The 21,137-nt window shown below is 41.0% G+C and overlaps 3 long non-coding RNA genes across 6 annotated transcripts; 2 read left to right on the top strand and 1 right to left on the bottom strand.

Annotated features, from left to right (window-relative positions):
• The first annotated feature begins 750 nt into the window (after positions 1-750).
• Positions 751-15,794, top strand: LOC120021244. The gene is made up of 3 exons (XR_005472485.1): positions 751-1,081; positions 15,420-15,499; positions 15,762-15,794. It is a non-coding gene; the product is annotated as an uncharacterized LOC120021244 (long non-coding RNA).
• On the bottom strand, positions 7,930-21,107 carry LOC120021242. Of its 3 annotated transcripts, none has more exons than XR_005472481.1 (5): positions 20,992-21,107; positions 12,503-12,638; positions 10,705-10,807; positions 10,466-10,595; positions 7,930-7,978 (listed from the first exon to the last, which is right to left on the bottom strand). It is a non-coding gene; the product is annotated as an uncharacterized LOC120021242 (long non-coding RNA). The 3 variants fall into 3 exon arrangements; XR_005472480.1 differs by lacking the exon at positions 20,992-21,107 and adding an exon at positions 13,717-13,766; XR_005472482.1 differs by lacking the exon at positions 20,992-21,107 and adding an exon at positions 13,717-13,766 and having other exon boundaries at positions 12,503-12,635.
• Positions 15,829-18,579, top strand: LOC120021243. Of its 2 annotated transcripts, XR_005472484.1 has the most exons (4): positions 15,829-16,068; positions 16,661-16,732; positions 16,940-17,038; positions 18,536-18,579. It is a non-coding gene; the product is annotated as an uncharacterized LOC120021243 (long non-coding RNA). The 2 variants fall into 2 exon arrangements; XR_005472483.1 differs by lacking the exon at positions 18,536-18,579 and having other exon boundaries at positions 16,940-17,559.
• Positions 21,108-21,137: the final 30 nt, after the last annotated feature.

The raw sequence follows: 21,137 nt of genomic DNA, 5'->3' as shown, positions 1-21,137 counted from the left end.
CATCGATTATATGCAACGCAGGACACTCTAGATATACTAGTTATATCATCAACCATGTGTAGTTAACTAGTGATTATGATTGATTGATTGATTGATGGTTTTGATGTTTTTTTTTATAAGATAAGTTTAATGCTAGCTAGCAACTTACCTTGGCTTCTACTGCATTCGCGTAACAGGCAGGCTCCTCGTGGAGTGCAATGTCATCAGGTGGTTAGAGCGTTGGACTAGTTAACTGTAAGGTTACAAGATTGAATCCCCCGAGCTGACAAGGTGAAAATCTGTCATTCTGCCCCTGAACGAGGCAGTTAACCCACCGTTCCTAGGCCGTCATTGAAAATAAGAATGTGTTCTTAAAACTTCTTGGGGATAGGGGGCAGAGTTTTCACATATGGAAAAATAGCGTGCACAATTTCAACTTCGTCCTACTCATCCCCAGAATATAAGATATGCATATTATTAGTATATTTGGATAGAAAACACTCTGAAGTTTCTAAAACTGTTGGAATCATATCTGTAAGTATAACAGAACTTATATAGCAGTCAAAACCCTGAGGACCAACTTTTTTTTTTTTAAGTCACTGTGTGTTCAATGGATTATCATGGGCAAACCAGAATTCTAATCACTACCCACGCAGTTTCTACTGCTTCCACTGGATGTCGCCATTGTATGGAAAATGGTTAAGATTTTTCATTAGAGAACTGAGAAAGATATTGACCCGGAAGTGGAGTGACGTCTTGTATTTATGTTTGAGAGTTGAGCAAGACTTGAAAAGTACCGTGAGTTTGTTGATATCCTTTATTGAAAACAGATTGACCCGTCTTCAATTTGATCGATTATTAACGTTTACAAATACCTACAGTTGTATTACAAAAGTACTTTGAAATGTTTTGGCAAAGTTTAGAGGATAATTTTTTTAGATATTTTGTCGTGACTGTGCAAATTGGACGATGCTTTTTCTGGTACAACGGCGCCAAATAAATGGACAATTTGGATATATATGGACGGAATTAATCGAACAAAAGGACCATTTGTGATGTTTATGGGACATATTGGAGTGCCAACAAAAGAATCTCGTCAAAGGTAATGCATGTTTTATATTTTATATTAGCGTTTTGAGTAGCGCATGCATGGTTGAAATAGGCTACACTCTCTTGTTTACATTGGGCTATCATCAGATAATAGCATCTTATGCTTTCGCCGAAAAGCCTTTTTGAAATCTGACATGTTGGCTGGATTCACAACGAGTGTAGCTTTAATTTGGTATCTTATATGTGTGATTTAATCAAGTTTAATTTTATATAATTTTTTTGAATCTGGCGCTCTACATTTTAACATGGCGGTTGGGACGCAAGCGTCCCACCTATCCCAGAGAGGGATTTGTATACCGAGTATGTCCACATCTCCGTCAGACCATTTAATTGGTAAACTACATGGCAATGTAAAATGTGTATTTTTTAGTGATCCAATACGTAATATGGTACATTTATCATAATTTGGTTATCATAATCTGACTTGCCTAGTTAAATAAAGGTGTAAAAAATTTTTTTTAACGAAAACTTGAAATCGGCCCTAATTAATCGGCCATTCCGATTAATCGGTCGACCTCTAAACTCTATTAATCTCTTCAAATTTGAAATAATATCCTGTTTTGCTTGTTGTTGGATGCATAGATATTTCCTAATTAAAAAATGTCACATTTGAAATTCACTGTTAAAATTAACCAACATCCAGAGTGGTGAGTCTTACTACTGATGACCTTCCCTTTAAATGCACCTCTTAAAACTGCTACACCTGCAAAGTGGTTGTTGCCATATGATAACCAGATATCGTTACCCCATAGATTTTTCCAAAAAGCTAGATGGGAAGAACAAGCATGAGTCTCTTGTAGAAAGTAAAAGTCTGCATTAAACTGTTTGCAATACAGGAAAATAGCCTTACGCTTGAGTAAATTACAAATACCCCTGACATTAATTGAACAAAGAGATAAAGACAAACTTCAACCAACAACCTTGTTATCCTAATATAAGCTTTTCCTAAGGATATGTAACTCAAAAGGATTTCCATCCCATTATTAACCCCTCCAACAAAAAACAAGAAGTACTGGTCATAAAGTTACCAAATTATTCTTACTCCCACAAGGGGGAGACATTGTGTAGACCTTACAATAAGCAATTATTCACCCATAGTGTTTAGTTTACCAGTTTTATTGTCAGCCTTTTCTCATTCAAGTGTTTGTGTTAATTCTTTACAATAAAAGGCTGCTTTTCACCTGGCAATTAGGCAGTGTTTAGGCCTACCAGTTCTGTCCGAGTTAGACTCTGGCTCTCTCAAATGTTCTGATTTGGCCGCATTTCTTTCCCATCGATGATCACTCTTGCACCGACAAAAATGCTCTTTTCCCTGCCTTTCGAGCTGCAGCCACCATCGGCTACAGTTTCTCTCGTGTTACTTTGTCTGCTGAGGTCAGATCTTCCGTGAACCTCAATTTTTGCTTGATGAGGAACTCAGTTTTTTGCTCGCCTCCAGAGAAGATCCGTGTAGATCTGTTGGTGAACCGGATGATGGTTGTCATCGGTCTCTTGTCTTGATCCTTGAGTCTTCCCAAAGAATGAACAATGTCCACATTTTCCTGAAGTTTGGCTTTTGATTAGGGAATGACAGCTCCACAGATGTCAACAACTCTGCATTTGATGTCCTCACCCGCCTGCTCTAGAATTCCATGGAGCCTCAGGTTCCACCTGCGCTGGTATCTCTCCACCTCATTCAACTTTTGCTCGAGTTCAGTCACCTTTTTATTTTCCTGGCAGATATCTTCCACTTTCTTCATGTCACTTTTGAGGGTTTTCACTTCTCTATAGATAAAGTCAACTGATTTTTATGGCCTCAATTTTCATTGTATTCTCCCTAAGCCATTTGCCCTTTCATCTATCTTTGCTGTCAAAAGCATCACAATATTGTTTCACATCTCAAGAAGTGACATACCCTATTGCCCTCTCATCTTTTTCCCCTGGGGCTTGACTGGGGTGCCCGAAATGGGGACTCACAAAATTTTCATCACAAATAGCAGTATTTCCCCCCAGTTACAGTCTGAGGAGGAGTACCCAAAACCATACCATCTTTTGCTGTTAATTGTCCATCTGATGATTTCTCCATTTCTTTTCATTTGGTTTTGGTCATGGAAGTTTACAGTTTTTGAGCTAGCTAGCTGATCTGGCTATCTAGTGTTGTCGCTAACTTAATAGTTTTAGAGGGGAATACATTTAAGAGAGTAATCAATTACTTTGGTAAACAAACTAAACCATATTCATACAGGGTTTTATGACCTTAGAAATTACCAAATGGTCATATTTGGTTGAGGAAATCCAATTATTCCTTCAGCTACCAAAAAACACATCTGCACTGACCTCCATCTTGCGCGCACCCCAGTTCATTAGTTACCAGCCTCAGAAGTTGCAGCCCAAAAAATGCTTCACAGAGTTCGAGTAACAGACACATCTCAACATCAACTGTTCAGAGGAAACTGCATGAATCAGGCCTTCATGGTCGAATTGCTGCAAATAAACCACTACTAAAGGACACCAATAATAAGAAGAGACTTGCTTGGGCCAAGAACATGAGCAATGAACATTCAATGGACATTAGAAAGATGGAAATCTGTCCTTTGGTCTGATGAGTCCAAATTTGAGATTTCTTGCTGTTTGACCAAGAAGGAGTGATGGAGTGCTGCATCAGATGACCTGGCCTCCACAATCACCTAACCTCAACCCAATTGAGATGGTTAGGGATGAGTTGGACCGCAGAGTGAAGGAAAAGCAGCCAACAAGTGCTCAGCATATGTGGGAACTCCTTCAAGACTGTTGGAAAAGCATTCCAGGTGAAGCGGGTTGAGAGAATGCCAAGAGTGTGCAAAGCTATCATCAAGGCAAAGGGTGGTTACTTTGAAGAATATAACATATATTTTGATTTGTTTAACACTTATTTTGGTTACTACATGATTCCATATGTGTTATTTCATAGAATGTAGAAAATAGAAAAATAAAGAAAAACCCTGAGATGAGTAGGTGTCCAAACTTTTGATTGGTACTGTATATATAAACAAAGTTTACATTCTACAAGTTTTACTGTATCAACTACATGGTATGAGGTACTATTAATGGATGTTTCTTCTTTGTGGATAATAAAAACCTGCCTTCCTAGAGAAAGAAGAAAAAACAGAAAACTCCCCACAATCATAATGAAAGATCGTTCTGTGTAAGTGAGTAGTAGTTTGGAAAACTTAAAGGGCTTCACAGAATGCTCCCATCTTAGTGACACATTGCTGTTGACATTGTCAGTTCTGACTTCAAACAAACTGGAAAAAAACATCCAAGCAAACTTCAGCTCCAGCTAACTGAGCAACAAGTTAGACTAGTAGTAATTTGCATAATACAGTACTGTACTAAACCCAGCATTATCGAAAAAGGTTTCAACAAAGTGCAAACAATTTATTGATAAGTGACATCTCACACCAGAAATACATGAACAGTGCTGTGCTTGTCATGAACACACACATTGTCAAATAAAACTCAGTCAATGATTGACAGTCATTACAGTACCAGGTGAGTGATGTACCATGAGTTATAAGAGAAGGAAATGTCAGATAGAACCAGTCTCAGCGTCTGAATGATACCAGACATGACTAAGCCACCACTGGTGTAACCAGCAGCAACAGGCTCTGGCATGTCCTTGGTTTGCCCAACCCAGGTTATGACTTGTCGCTTGAAGAATTGGAGTGGGTAATACAAGACCCTCAACAAGGTTTTGTTCCCAAAATGTCCCTTCTACTCAATGTCAGGTCATAATGTACTTAACCAATGTCAAGGGGAAATTATCTCAACCTTGGTAAGGGGGTAACAATCTCTCTCTGGTAATGCCTCTCTGGAAATCCCCTGCCCCCATTGTGAATATAGGCCTTTCCTTCCTTCACCATTATTCACTTTGAGACATGGGGAAGCTTGACACAATTGCCATTAAACAGTCAGCCCACAAAATTCCAACATTACATCACTCCAAAGAGTCCCTGCATCCTCTACCATCTGGTTGCAGTGTGACCTCTGACATCAGAGGTCAGTGCTATGAGTCTGATGTGGTCCTCTGGCTGGAAGCTGTGACGGTCAGCAGAGGCTCAATGTTCAGTTCCAGTCTCAGGTCCTGCAGACTCTGCTCCCAGCGTCGCTCGTAGAAGATGCTGAGGACACAGCGGGCCTGTCGGCCATTCCTCACAGCCCTCGGCCCCAGGGACGTCACCAGGGATTCCAAACGACTGTGGGAGAGCCACAAGGAAACAGTCATGCCGAAATAATCACATTACTTTACAAATACCAGACTGATGCCAATAGTTATTGTATAACAGAGAAGGAAGCATTTACAGCTGATGTTAATACTCAGACAATACCCCCTTTAAATTCATTATGACACTTTCAGGAAATTCAGTTTCAGGAAGTATTTAATTTTCATACGCAATTTGATTTCAATTCTAAAAACCTACGAAGCAATGTGTCATTGACGCACCTAATATTCTCAGAAATCCTAGCACTAGTGCTATAGACCTAGGTCAGGGGATCGTGTGGGATTCTCTTGGCTACTTCGAAAAGGGAGAAAGAAATGTTCCGGGGAGGGTGCTCTTCAGATAGACAACTCCCCAAAAATCATGAATTTAGGTAGACAGGGCTTAAAAGGCGGGCGGGAATTGTGCTCATAAAAAAGAATCCCCTCGGAAACATGACAGAAGCGGACCCAATGCAGACGCAGATAGCTAGGCTAAGCCACAACCGATACATAAGAGGTCATGGAGCACCATCCTCCCACTAAAAAATTGTCAACTACAGTACGCCCTCAAAAATGTGTGTAGAGTGTGTGGGGAGAGCTTTCTAACAAGCAATGACAAGCACCGTTTGTTTGTGGAAAGTGTCTGCAGGCCCGACTACACTTTGTCATTAGAAATTATGTCCGGGGGCCTCCCAAGTGGCACAGCGGTCTAAGGCACTATATCGCAGTGCTGGAGGCATCACTAGAGACCCGGGTTTGATCCCGGGCTGTATCACAATCGGCTGTGATCGGGAGTCCCATAGGGCGGCGCACAATTGGCCCAGCGTCTTCTGGGTTCGGGGAGGGTTTGGCCGGGGGGCTTTACTTGGCTCATTGCGCCTCGGTCATCAGTTGAACCGTGCTTCCTCTGACACATTGGTGCGGCTGGCTTCCGGGTTAAGCGGGTGGGTGTCAAGAAGTGCGGTATGGAATATTGTTAACATTGTGGGAAGCAACAGTTAACTTAATAGTTATAAAATACTTGATCTAGCTGTCAAACATTTAGTTGTGAATTCCATACTGTACTTCAATCACCTGGCGCGTACTGCACCAACAGTGAGTGACTCACAAGGCTCCGGTCTCATGTTGTGTTCTTGTAAACAAACACCACGTGACATGTGACTGGGGACTACGCTAAGCTACATTAATATTGTGACAGGTGAAATGAAGAACGCAATGTTTTTTGTCTGCTAAAGTACTGCACAAGTTGACTGCAGATATTTATTTACTTAAAGTATCTACAAATATTCAACTGTATAAAAAAAAGAAGTAATATATAGTTTCAACGGCATTGATGGTATTTAAAAACCATCCTGTGGCTTTTTCCAAATACCCTGATTTATGGTACACCGCCCAAGACTAGTATGATCCACATTATTGTAGAAGTGTTTAGAAACATATTATAGTCTTATTTACAATACAAGTGACTCCAAAATGACACAATACATTATTTTTATTTATATATATACACACACCATTTAGCATACACCCCTCCAACCAGACATGCTTTATCTACTCATTTGCTGGATGCAGAGTTCAAGTGAAGGTCAACAAATCTTAGAGAAAGCAGACTGTATTGCAATCCTCTCTGATGGGTGGTTGAATGTTCGTGGGCAAGGAATAATTAACTACATAATCTCCACCCCTCAACCAGTATTCTACAAGAGCACAGACACAAGTGACAACAGACACACCGGTCTCTACATTGCAGATGAGCTGAAGGCAGTCATCAATGACCTTGGACCACAGAAAGTATTTGTACTGGTGACAGACAATGCTGTGAACATGAAGGCTGCTTGGTCTAAAGTGGAGTCCTACCCTTACATCACACCCATTGGCTGTGCTGCTCATGCATTGAATCTGCTCCTCAAGGACATCATGGCACTGAAAACAATGGATACACTCTACAAGAGAGCCAAGGAAATGGTTAGGTATGTGAAGGGTCATCAAGTTATAGCAGCAATCTACCTCACCAAGCAAAGTGAGAAGAATAAGAGCACCACATTGAAGCTGCCCAGCAACACCCGTTGGGGTGGTGTTGTCATGTTTGACAGTCTCCTGGAGGGGAAGGAGTCTCTCCAAGAAATTGTTTTATCACAGACCCATCAAGAGGATCCTCCTGGATGATGTATTTTGGGAGAGTGGTAAGCAGCCTGAAACTCTTGAAACCTATAGCAGTAGCCATTGCACAGATTGAGGGAGACTGCTTGCAGATGTAAGAGAAGAAATCTGTATGCCCTGCCCACTTCACTGTTGCTCCAAGCAAAGGAAACTGCAGTTCTGAAATACATTAAAAAGCGTGAAGACTTCTGACTGAAGCCCATACATGCCACAGCGTACATGTTGGACCCCAAGTATGCTGGCAAGAGCATCCTGTCTGGTGCAGAGATCAACAAGGCCTATGGTGTAATCACTACCGTGTCTCGCCACCTTGGCCTGGATGAGAGCATGGTTCTTGGCAGTCTGACGAAGTACACTTCCAAACAAGGGCTTTGGGATGGAGATACAATATGGCAGTTGTGCCAACATATCTCAATCGGCCACCTGGTGGAAGGGACTTTGTGGATCTGAGACTCTTTCCACTGTTGCCTCCATCATCCTCCAAATCCCACCAACATCAGTCATGGAAGCCTGTGAGGAAGACAACCAAAGCTTAAGTTTCTAAACTATCCAATGCAAAAAACATCTACATTTAAATGGTATTAATATTAATTTGCATATATTTATGTTAATTCCCGTTAATTCCAACTGAAAATGTACACCTCTGAATATTCCCCAAAATGTGCAACCTTAGTGCTACTTCAAAGAATCTCAATTTGAATACTTTTTGGTTACTACATGATTCCATGTGTTATTTCATAGTTTTGATGTCTTCCCTATTATTCTACAATGTAGAAAATAGTTTTACTATAAAGAAAAACCCTGGAATGAGTAGGTGTGTCCAAACTTTTGACAGGTACATTTTTTTCTCTCCCCTTTTTCGTGATATGCAATTGGTAGTTACAGTCTAAAGTCCTGTCTCATCACTGTAACTCCCGTATGGACTCGGGAGAGGCGAAGGTCGAGAGCCGTACAATCCAGGTGTGCAAAGCTCTGTGACTTACCAAGAAATTCTCACAGCTGTAATCACTGCCAAAGGGTATTCTAACACTATCGACTCGGGTGTGAATACTTATGTAAATTAGATATGTGTATTTAATTTTCAACTAATGTTTTCACTTTTTCATTATGGGGTATTGTGTGTAGATGGGTAAGAAAAAAACATATATTTAACCCATTTTGAATTCAGGCTGTAACACAACAAAATGTGAAATAAGTCAAGAGGTACAGTTGAAGTCGGAAGGTTACATACACCTTAGCCAAATACATTTAAACTCAGTTTTTCACAATTCCTGACATTAATCCTATTAAAAATTCCCTGTTTTACGTCAGTTAGGATCACCACTTTATTTTAAGAATGTGAAATGTCAGACTAATAGTGGAGAAAATGATTTATTTCAGCTTTTATTTCTTTCATCACATTCCCAGTGGGTCAGAAGTTTACATACACTCAATTAGTATTTGGTAGCATTGCCTTCAAATTGTTTAACTTGGGTCAAACGTTTCAGGTAGCCATCCACAAGCTTCCCACAGTAAGTTGGGTGAATTTTGGCCCATTCCTCCTAATAGCTGGTGTAATCGAGTCAGGTTTGTAGGCCTCCTTGCTCGCACACGCTTTCTCAGTTCTGGCCACAAATTTTCTATAGGTTTGAGGTCAGGGCTTTGTGATGGCCACTCCAATACCTTGACTTTGTTGTCCTTAAGCCATTTTGAAACAACTTTGGAAGTATGCTTGGGGTCATTGTCCATTCGGAAGACCCATTTGCGACCAAGCTTTAACTTCCTGACTGATGTCTTGAGATGTTGCTTCAATATATCCACATAATTTTCCTGCCTCATGATGCCATCTATTTTGTGAAGTTGCACCAATCCCTCCTGCAGCAAAGCACCCCCACAACATGATGCTGCCACCCCCATGCTTCATGGTTGGGATGGTGTTCTTCGGCTTGCAAGCATCCCCCTTTTTCCTCCAAACATAACGATGGTCATTATGGCCAAACAGTTCTATTTTTGTTTTATCAGACCAGAGGACATTTCTCCAAAAAGTACAATCTTTGTCTCCATGTGCAGTTCCAAACCGTAGTCTGGCTGAGCAGCCTTTCAGGTTATGTCGATATAGGACTTGTTTTACTGTGGATATAGATACTTTTGTACCTGTTTCCTCCAGTGTCTTCACAAGGTCCTTTGCTGTTGTTCTGGGATTGATTTGCACTTTTCACACCAAAGTACTTTCATCTCTAGGAGACAGAACACGTCTCGTTCCTGAGCGGTATGACGGCTGCGTGGTCCCATGGTGTTTATACTTGCGTACTATTGTTTGTACAGATGAACATGGTACCTTCAGGCGTTGGGGAAACTGCTCCCAAGTTTGAATCAGACTTGTGGAGGTCAACAATTTTTTTCTGAGGTCTTGGCTGATTTCTTTTGATTTTCCCATGATGTCAAGCAAAGAGGCACTGAGTTTGAAGGTAGGCCTTGAAATACATCCACAGGTACACCTCCAATTGACTCAAATGATGTCAATTAGCCTATCAGAAGCTTCTAAAGCCATGACATCCTTCTCTGGAATTTTTCAAGCTGTTTAAAGGCACAGTCAACTTAGTGTAAGTAAACTTCTGACCCACTGGAATTGTGATACAGTGAATTATAAGTTAAATAATCTGTCTGTAAACAATTGTTGGAAAAATGATGTGCTAACCGACTTGCCAAAACAATAGTTTGTTAACAAGAAATTTGTGGAGTGGTTGGAACACCATTTAAAACTAGTGTATGTAAACTTCAACTGTATGAATATGCTAAGGCACTGTATGTACAAAAAGTGCTGTAATTTCTAAATTTCTAAACGGTTCACCCGATATGGATGAAAATATTCTCAAATTAAAGCTGACTGTCTGCATTTCAATGGTGTGGTCATTTGTATCTGGAGTAGAGAAAGAAAAAAAAACGTTCACTGTTCCAATACTTTTGGAGCTCACTGTATGTAATGGATGAATCCTAATTCTATGGTGGCAGACTCACCTAGCATGTTAGTGGGCAAGCCTAGTAAGCTGTGCAGTAAATCGTGGACCTCTCTGTATCTCTGTATAACATACGCCAACTCTTCATTATCCACAAACTTCACATCTGCCCTTGAGTCAGGGGTCACCCTCTGAGAAAGAGAGGGAAAGAAAAAGTAGAGCGATATGAGGATAAGCAAATACACTACAAAAACCACTACACTCCCTCTGCAAAGAGATCAATGTCCTTCACAAACTCACATTGTCCTCAAGGAAGCGCAAGTACTCTTTCCCTAAGGATCCATCTGGAAGGAAGGCCATCTTGGACAGATCCAATGTGGATAGCCTGATCCGTGGGCGCTCTCTAATACACCAATAGATGAAACATACACACAAGAGCATTAATGGACAAACATGTTCCCACAGAACTTATCCCAATCGTAGAGATGTATATTTCAGGATGTAGGACAGAGGGCAGAGGTTGTGCCATACGTTAGAATGGTATAGCCCTCAGGGTCTCTTATTATGTCCCGGAGCGTAATTAAGGCCAGGTGTCCTGTAGTCTCGCCGAGAACTGCCACCATGTCTACAATACATGGGGAACCGGGATCACAGTGAGAAAAATATGGTCCTTTTTATTGAGAAAAATGCAGTGTAGTATGTTACACCAAAAGAGAAACTTAAGTTATTGCTCACCCTTTTGAATAATTTATATTTCAATTACTTGTTTTAAATCAAACTTTTCATCTACTTTCACTAAGACTGTTTCACACAGTTTCACAGTTTTTGTTCTTGTTTTACCAGACCTGGTAACAAAGGATCTAAATGACACAGGAAAACCACTAAATAACCCTGCTTGGTATCAATTACTGAGTAATGAAACTTAATCACCTACTTTGAATTTCCAATGCAGACAGGAAAACGAAACAGGGAACACCCCACCCACACCAAACTCATTATGGATCAGAATTATGGTCGTTCCATGAAATAAGTGCCTTTTACGTCCCTTTGATATTTTAGTTAGAAATTGTGCACCAATATTGAATTTAAAAGCCTGTTATATTCAATGAAGTGCCAATTAATATAGAACACATGGATAATTGAATAATTCAAATTTTTTATATGAATAAAGAGTTGTTAAAGTGCCAAAATACCGCACTTTGACATGTTCCCTCTGTGACTTAAAGGAACATTTTTATCCACTTAAGTTTTCCACATCATTATAAAGCCCTAGTTATTTTGTTGCTTTGAGAAAGTACATTCTAATTATTATTATTTATTTAATGTGATTAGTTATTCATTTTAAGGTAAAAAAACCTGTCTCTTATTTTAAAGGTCAACCCTGTTACAAAAACTGAACTCTCGTTTTAATATGGTGAACCTATTCCTTTAAAAAAAATGTTTTTCAAAAGAAACATCTAATAGTAATGTCTAGTGTAAAAGCAGGTGAGCTGGTTCTACTCTTGTCAATTGTCTGATGTTTTGTGGTGGAAAACTGAGTAGGCCGAGCATAACAAGTCAGCCAACCCTATTACCCATAGATAGGCAGGCTAGAAATGTTTTAAATTGTTTTTTTTTCATTCACATGCCCCTCCCTGTTGTACACAATAAGCTTCCATTCCCCCTGTCATAAGGGGATTTATTGCTGATTTAAGATGAACTCGTCAACCCTGTTACGGTCAACCCTGTTACTTTATTTGGCACTTACTATAGTTATTTTTATTATTTTACCTTTTCTATTAAGTTGAACATGTGCTCTTTATGACAGAATATTAAAATGGTGAAATCGTTTTTTCCCCCATCAAAACATCTTAAAAGCACCGAATTGGTAGAACAACCCATTGCCTGCTCTGGGGTTAATATCAGAGCTCTGGGGTTAATATCAGTCATACAAACTGAGTACCATTATATTTAGCCAAACTCTTGGTACTATACACCTATGGCTCTGGTTAATAAGGAGTTTGTCAGTGCTAGATACTCTTGATGATGTCTAAAAACTTCCTACACATATAAATGTCCATGTGAACATATCACAACTGGAAGTGGGCATCCTTCTCACCATGTCTGTAGGGGTCCTGCAGGGCTGCCACCCCAGGGCCCACAGCCAGCAGTGCTTTCTGGATGACGTTGGTAGGGATGTGCCCCGGGTACAGTCTGTCATAGTGGCTGTCTGCAGAGTCTAGACCACTATGCTGCTGCCGGACACACAGGGTCGTAGGGGAGAGCAAACACCATCAGACATGATAATGCAGAACACCTGACTCTGAAGCAGTCATTCATCCCATCCACAATGGCTCATCAATTATCAATGCTCAGATGGGGCCACAGGTAGTTTCCAGTGCTCTAGTTTACTGTCAAACAGTGATGAATTTTCCTAGTAAATGAGTAGTACATGAGGCCAGCAAGGAAATTAGTGTGATGGGAATCTTGGAACGCATTTTGAGTTTCACATTAACTGTATGTTTACAAAGCACACATGACAAAAAAAAAAAAAAAAAAAAAGCATTTTACAAACAGGACATCATTATCAGTGTTGAGGAGTAGTGAACTACATGTAGTTCAACTAGTAATTTAACAAAATTTTGCAGTAGCTTGGTGGTAGTTGAACTAAATTCAAATCTAGGTAGTGTTTTCAGTGGTTAAAACGTTTTTTTACTGTGTAACTTACTACTGGAACTACACACTACTTTTTTGGCTAAAATAAAATATGGGTGAAGAACGCAATCATTTCCTTTCTTTTTCAGCATAAGACATGCCAAATTCTCACTTGAAACATACTATAAATTATGACCCCAAAGTAATCTGTCTTGCAATTTGTAGTCTGACATTTCAGATTTACATATGATCATTTTTCAGAGACTAGTCTCAGACTAGGACACTGACATTAGTATGATATGTTACGTTTGGTATGGTTACATAAGATAGGTTACTTAAAGCAAAAACGAAACGTCTAGCATGGTTGCGTGTTCTAATTTCATCAAGGACAACTTCAGCACTTTGGCTACTTTGCAACTACTTACCATGTTAGCTAACCCTTTTAGCTAAACCTTTTCCTAACCCTTTAACCTACCTCCTTACCCCAAACCTTGCCTCGTTAATGTTAGCTAGCATTAGCAACCTAGCCACCTAGCTAACATTAGCCAAAACAAATGTAAATTCATAAAAGAATCATACGTTTTGCAAATTTGTAACATACTGTACGAATTTATTCTACAAATTGTAATTCGTAACATATCATACGGAATGGATGGACATCCACAAATTAATACATACTGTAATGACCCGGCTGGGTCATAAAGGGAAAAGAGACGGACTCTAGGTGTGCAGGTCAGAACACAGGTTTATTCCTAAACTGGGCTATTGTTCAGGCCACAGCCCACGCCGCTAAATGCCGAACGTACACAATTATACCATGTCGAGTTAAGGGTCACTCTCATAGGAACAGATCAAGGCCCCGAACAGAAGAGAGAGAGATGAGACAGTAATCCCTATTTATGCATTTCCAAACCCCGCGGGATTACCCATCATACCCCCCCAACCTTTCCATCTGTCCTGACATATTTAACCCCTGCTAGTAGCCATGAGAACCATAACACACCCACAAACACAGAACACAATACCGGGTCGTTACAATGCCATACAAAATGTAATATATCATACTAAATGGAGTATCTCAGAGTTACATACAGATTAATATGAAATGCTCTGTGACCATGTTGTTTCACAGAGTATTTTGAATGTAGTGAACTACTTTTTCAAAGTAACTTTAGTTAAGTAAACTATATTTTTCTTAAGGGTAGCTTTAGTGTGAATTACTGTATTATATTCTATTGTATCTTAGTCTATGCCGCTGTGACAATACTTAGATTTGTGTTTGTGTATATGTTGTGAAATTATTAGATATTACTTGTTATATATTACTGCACTGTAGGAGCTAGAAACATAAGCATTTTGCTACACCCGCAATAACATCTAATAAACACATGTATGTGACCAATAACATTTTATTTCAATGAATTGGTAGCTTGGTAAACTAGACTACTCCGCTGTCCAAGACTCCACCTCCTGCACGCCTGCCTTCCTTGTGCTGGGCAGAGAGATCTGCACCCCTGCAGAGATGACGTTTGGTCGGCCCCTGGATAGCCCTCCTGTTCCCCCGGGGTCGGAGTATGCCCAGAAACTCCAGGACCGCCTGGAGACAGCCCACACCTTCGCCAGAGAGCAGCTGGTGAATGCAGGTGTGAGGCAGAAGAGGAACTATGACGTGCACACCCGGGGAAGGCACTTTGTGGCTGGGGTGCTGGTCTGGGTCTACAGCCCCCTGAGGAAGAAAGGCAGATGCCCCAAGTGGGACAGCCACTGGGTGGGGCCCTGCAGCGCCCTGGAGAGGGTAGGGGGTTGTGTACCAGGTACAGCTTCCTCCCAGGGGGAGAAAGGAGGCACTGCAACGGGACAGGTTACCCAGGGACCCCCACAATCCCCCCCTCTGGCAATGACATTCCCCAAGCACCCACACTCAGGCACCACAGACCAGGCTCCAGACAGCCCATCATTACAATACATTTCGTAAATGTAAAAAAAAACGATGTATTATTAGCTAACTAGCTACAGTGCAGGCTAACTCAAATGAGCTGCTAACGACGTAGCTAGTATGCTATCTAGCCAACTTTACATACTGTATAGCTAGCTAGCTAAGTGAATTAAATATCACCAACTACCTAACTTCATATTAGCTCGCTATCTTGATGTATTTATCATTGTAAAAAACAAACTTCAAATGCATTTGTAGGTAGCTACCTAACAGCCATGGAGGAGGGTGAAAGGATAGCAGCCCCAACTGTCAAAGTGAGAGTAGGCTATTCTGGATAAGGCAGGTACTTTTGTGTGGTTCCTGTCCTTAGAAGTGAGGACAGAGTTATACTTATTTGAGTATAATGAAGTCTGTTTCTTGTGATGTTTTATGTCCTCTGATACAGAGAGCTGTGAAAGCCTGTCTGCAGATGAGGTCACAATGAAGAGCAGTGGTTCTCAGTCCTGCTCCTGGGGACTCAAAGGGGTGCACATTTTTGTTTTTGCCTTAGCACTGCACAGCTGATTCAAATGATCAACTCATCAAGTGGTATTTATGTATTCATTTGTGATGCTATCCTTGATATGATCATGCTGTTGCCACATGCTACACATGCACATATGTGTGCACATGCATCTATCATTCCAATGTTATCATGATTTGTTATCAGGAATATTATACTTTAGTAATCCACAATGACCTGGTGATGTAAAGGTCTAATAATGACATTTCTTCCATATTCCTACAGATACCTTGCAATTGGAGATTCCTTCAAAACGATTGCCTACAGTTACTGTGTAGGGCACTGCAAGGTTGGGTGACCAGGGCCATCTGGGACTGCCTCCTAAGGGAATTCAGGCGTGTGAAGGCTACCTGTGTCCTGCATAACTTAATGAGGATGGACACGAGGACCAGCAGGGGATCTGTAGCTCGCCGTTGTGTGCCGGAGGAGAGGTCTGCTGCTCTGCAGGATATTTCAAGGATTGGGGGGTCAACAACGCAGCACGGGAGGCAATCCGTGTGCGGGAGATCTTCACTCCCTACTTCTTCAGAGGGTGCTGTACACTGGCAACACCACTATGCACAACCAAAGGCTATTTTTAAGAGCCATCCACATTGCAATAAGAGTATTCTCACAATTACTTAGCTATGTCAACTGCAGTTATTCAATTCCCAGTTTCTCTCCCTTTGATTTGATTTCTACTTCTCAAGTAAGGGTGCTGTTTGGGTAAGGGTGATGTCTGTATAAAAACAAAACAGGCTCTTTTAAGAGTCACCCATATTGAAAAAATGTAGCACAATTAGACACCCTATAACCCACACACTCATGTATCAATCTAATTGATGGATTGTGTTGTACAGTAAGCAGGCTCAGGTGTAACTGTGGCTCCTTCCACCTTCAAAGAATAGGCAAAAGGACCAACCATGGAGAATAGCAAGACACTTCATTATTTCTAATTATATAACTACGCTATATTGTTTGTTCTCGTGTGTCTGTGCATGTTTTTCGGTATAAAGTACTAGTGTGGACACCAGGTGAGGCCACACACAGATTCCTGTTGAACACTGTCTCTTTAACTACCTTATTTTCTCAATAACAGTCTCACCTTCACTTCATCCCTCTTTCCTTCTCCCTAAATCCTCTAGGTTATATCAGCTGTCTCGGTGAACCCCTCCCGCATCTGAACTGGCTACATACAGGGCACAGCATGATGAGAGGTTAGAGGTCACTTGGTCAGGTCAACAGGAAGTGTTATGCTTTACATTGAAATACAGATAGAGATGTAGTAGTCCCAGAGTTAATGATCCAAGGTCAGTTTTGCATTTCACCTCCTTATGATTATGATGACCGACAGTGTTAGAAAAAAATAAATAAAAAAAAACAAGGCTTAATGCGATCTCTCTCTGTCTATCTGTCGTCTGCAGGTATGTTTTGATGTGAGAGGTTGCCAACCCCCCAGTCCTGTCATCGCCACCTCACCTGCTCTGAAGATAACCTTTGGGCCAACTGGGGGCCCAAGGCTGGTTAGTAGACACCATGTAATTGTGATGAACGGAGAGAATATTAAGTTTAGTAGCACTAATTCATTAATCATATGCTGTCTTCCCTGCTCCTCACTTCTTACCACTGTCCCTTTGTCTTTTACACCTCCCTTCTTTCTCTGTTTTTATAATGCACACCAGATGTGCATTGCAGTACTTCTTTCAATAAAGTGTTTCACATTCTCTGCTGGTTGAAAGTAAGTCTCTCATTTGATTAAATACTACACCTATCCTGTGTCCTCAGATCAGTGCAGATGAAGGAAATTAGATATTGAGATGAACAGGTTTTAGAGTATTTACACGACGCATAGAAGTTTAGTGTACTATTTATTTTATTCTGTATATATGAATTACAAATCAATCTTTAACTAGTTAAATCATATTTCTAGTCTTGCATAGTTACAGTATGTAACCATTGATGTCCCAGGACCAGGATTGGTAAACACTTTTAAAGTGTATAATTGTAATACATACACGCAGGTAGATACAGCATCATTCAAAGACTGGAGTTTGATACTCCTGGTATTGGATATGACTGAAAAAGAATGTCTCAACACATTCATACATGAACTGCACCTTTATTTGCCACGGTAGAGTAAATGATCAGTGAATATATTCAATGTACAGGCTACAATGTGGGGATCTAATGCTTGGTAATAACATGTATTTACAACTTGCATCTTTGGCACAATAAAGTTATATTATACTCAATCCAAATGTTTTAAGTCGATACAACCGGCTATGATAGCTAGGTTCTGACCTAATATTTAAGGTTCCCTACACAGATCGGCTACATAGCTAGCTATACATCCACAGGCATTTTTTATCCTCCACTACACAACAAGCAAGAAAATAGTTAGGTACGTTACTCCAGCTGCATTGCATGGAAAATATCAGCAAGCCAAAATTATACATAAAACTTTGCAGTAAATGCTTCAGCTAGCTAGATTCTTCACATCCACTGTTTCACAAGACTACAGCCTGGTTTGCTGGTTCTCTCAGGAGTCCGTAAAACATTAATCACTAATTACAATTCTATGCAGCCAGTTCAGATGCAGGAGAAGAGGAGATGCAGATGGAGAAGAGGAGAAAGGGACGAAGTGAAAGAGACTTATTGTGAAAATAAGGTAGTTAAAGACACAACCCCCTTGGGTTGTGCCGTGGCGGAGATCTTTGTGGGCTATACTCGGCCTTGTCTCAGGATGGTAAGTTGGTGGTTGAAGATATCCCTCTAGTGGTGTGGGGGCTGTGCTTTGGCAAAGTCGGTGGGGTCATATCCTGCCTGTTTGGCCCTGTCCGGGGTTATCATCAGATGGGGCCACAGTGTCTCCTGACTCCTGTCTCAGCCTCCAGTATTTATGCTGCAGTAGTTTGTGTCGGGGGAATAGGGTCAGTCTGTTATATCTGGAGTATTTCTCCTGTCTTATCCGGTGTCCTGTGTGAATTTAAGTATGCTCTCTCTAATTCTTTCTCTCGGAGGACCTGAGCCCTAGGACCATGCCTCAGGACTACCTGGCATGATGACTCCTTGCTGTCCCCAGTCCACCTGGCCGTGCTGCTGCTCCAGTTTCAACTGTTCTGCCTGCGGCTATGGAACCCTGACCTGTTCACCGGACGTGCTACCTGTCCCAGACCTGCTGTTTTCAACTCTCTATAGAGACAGCAGGAGCGGTAGAGATACTCTCAATGATTGGCTATGAAAAGCCAACTGACATTTACTCCCGAGGTGCTGACTTGTTGCACCCTCGACAACTACTGTGATTATTATTATTTGACCATGCTGGTCATTTATGAACATTTGAACATCTTGGCCATGTTCTGTTATCTCCACCCGGCACAGCCAGAAGAGGACTGGCCACCCCTCATAGCCTGGTTCCTCTCTAGGTTTCTTCCTAGGTTTTGGCCTTTCTAGGGAGTTTTTCCTAGCTGCCGTGCTTCTACACCCGCATTGCTTGCTGTTTGGGGTTTAAGGCTGGGTTTCTATACAGCACTTTGATATATCAGCTGATGTAAGGGCTATATAAATACATTTGATTTGTTGAACAACAATCTGTGTGTGGCCTCACCTGGTGTCCACACCACACAAAGTGGCTGCTGAGTACTTTATGCTGAAAAACATGAACGGACACACGAGGACAAACAATATAGCGTAGTTATAGAAACAGTGAAGTGTCTTACTATTCTCCATGGTTGGCCCTCTTGCCTATTCTTTGAAGGTGGAAGGAGCCAGTTATACACCTGAGCAACACAATCCATCAATCAGATTGATACATGAGTGTGTAGATGTGGGTTATAGGGTGTCTAATTGTTCTACATGTTTTCAATATGAGTGATTTAAAATGGCCTGTTTTATTTTTGTACAGACATCACACCCCTACCTAAACAGCACCCTCACCTGAGAAGTAGAAATCAAAGGGAGAGAAACTGGGAATTGAATAACTGCAGTAAGTAATGGAAATGGAAGAACACTCTTATTGCAATGTGAATGACTCTTAAAAGAGCATTTGGTTGTGCATAGTCTATGGTTTGTGCATAGCCAGGGAACAGCACCCTCTTCGAAGAAGTAGGAGGTGAAGATCTCCCTCTTGCTGCGTTGCTGGACCCCATCCATGAAACATCCTGCAGAGCCTTGTGTCCATCCTCATGAAGTTATTTTGTTATTTAACTAGGCAAGCCAGTTAAGAACAAATTATTATTTACAATGACGGCCTAGGGTGGCTGGGTTTCTGTACAGCACTTTGATATATCAGCTGATGTAAGAAGGGCTAGTTAACAGTGGGTTAACTGCCTTGTTCAGGGGCAGAATTACAGATTTTTACCTTGTCAGCTCAGGGATTTGATCTAGCAACCTTTCGGTTACTGGCTCAATGCTCTAACCACTATGCTACCTGCCGCCCCAAAGTTATTTTTTATTTCACCTTTATTTAACCAGGTAGGCTAGTTGAGAACAAGTTCTCATTTGCAACTGCGACCTGGCCAAGTTATGCAGGACACAGGTAGCCTTCACACACCTGAATTCCTCCAGGAGGCAGTCCTAGATGGCCCTGGTCACCCAACCTTGCAGTGCCCTACACAGTAACTGTAGGCAATCGTTTTGAAGGAATCTCCAGTTACAAGGCATCTGTAGGAATATGGAAGACAATGTAATTAGACTTTTACATCACCAAGTCATTGTGGATTACTAAAGTATAATATTCCTGATAACAAATCATGATAACATTGGAATGATAGATGCATGGGCACACATATGTGCATGTGTAGCATGTGACAATAACAGGATCATATTAAGGATAGCATCACAAATGAATACATAAATACCACTTGAAGCTTGATGATGAGTTGACCATTTGAATCAGCTGTGCAGTGCTAAGGCAAAAACAAAAATGTGCACCCCTTTGAGTCCCTAGAACCAGGACTTAGAACCACTGCTCTCCATTAGGACCTCTTCATATGTAGACAGGTTTCATAGCTCTCTTTATTTGAGGACAGAAAACCTCACAAGAAACAGACTTCATTATAGTCAAATTACACCGCACTGAATATTATGTTACTATTATCTCCATCCTCACTTCTAGGGACAGGAACTAAACAAAAGTACCTGCCCTATCCAGAATAACTTACTCTCTCACTGACAGTTGGGGCTGCTATCCTATCACCCTCCTCCATGGCTGTTAGCTAGCCAACGTTACCTACAAATGCATTTGGAGTTTGTTTATCACTGTAAAAAACACATCAAGATAGCTAACTAATAGGAAGTTAGGTAGATGGTGATATTTAATTCACTTAGCTAGCTATCTATACAGTATTTGAAGTTGGCTAGACAGCTAGCTAGCCAACTAAGTTAGCTAACGTTAGCTCATTTAGCAGCTCATGAGTTAGCCTGCACTGTAGTTAGTTAGCTAATAATACGTCGTTTTCGAAATCTATTTACTTACTTGAACAGGTTCTCCCAGCCATGTGGACAATTGGAAACAGGGCAGTAAAGTTTGTTTGCCACCAGAGCGTTTTAGAGGATATTACTATTGAACTATGTACCCATTTCATAACCAGACCTTCATATAACACGCCTACAAGCGAGTCA

Source organism: Salvelinus namaycush, chromosome 26, assembly GCF_016432855.1.
Source record: "Salvelinus namaycush isolate Seneca chromosome 26, SaNama_1.0, whole genome shotgun sequence".
NCBI classification, from domain to species: Eukaryota; Metazoa; Chordata; class Actinopteri; order Salmoniformes; family Salmonidae; genus Salvelinus; species Salvelinus namaycush.
Note: the sequence above shows the minus strand (reverse complement) of the source record. Positions and strands in the feature narration are given on the sequence as shown.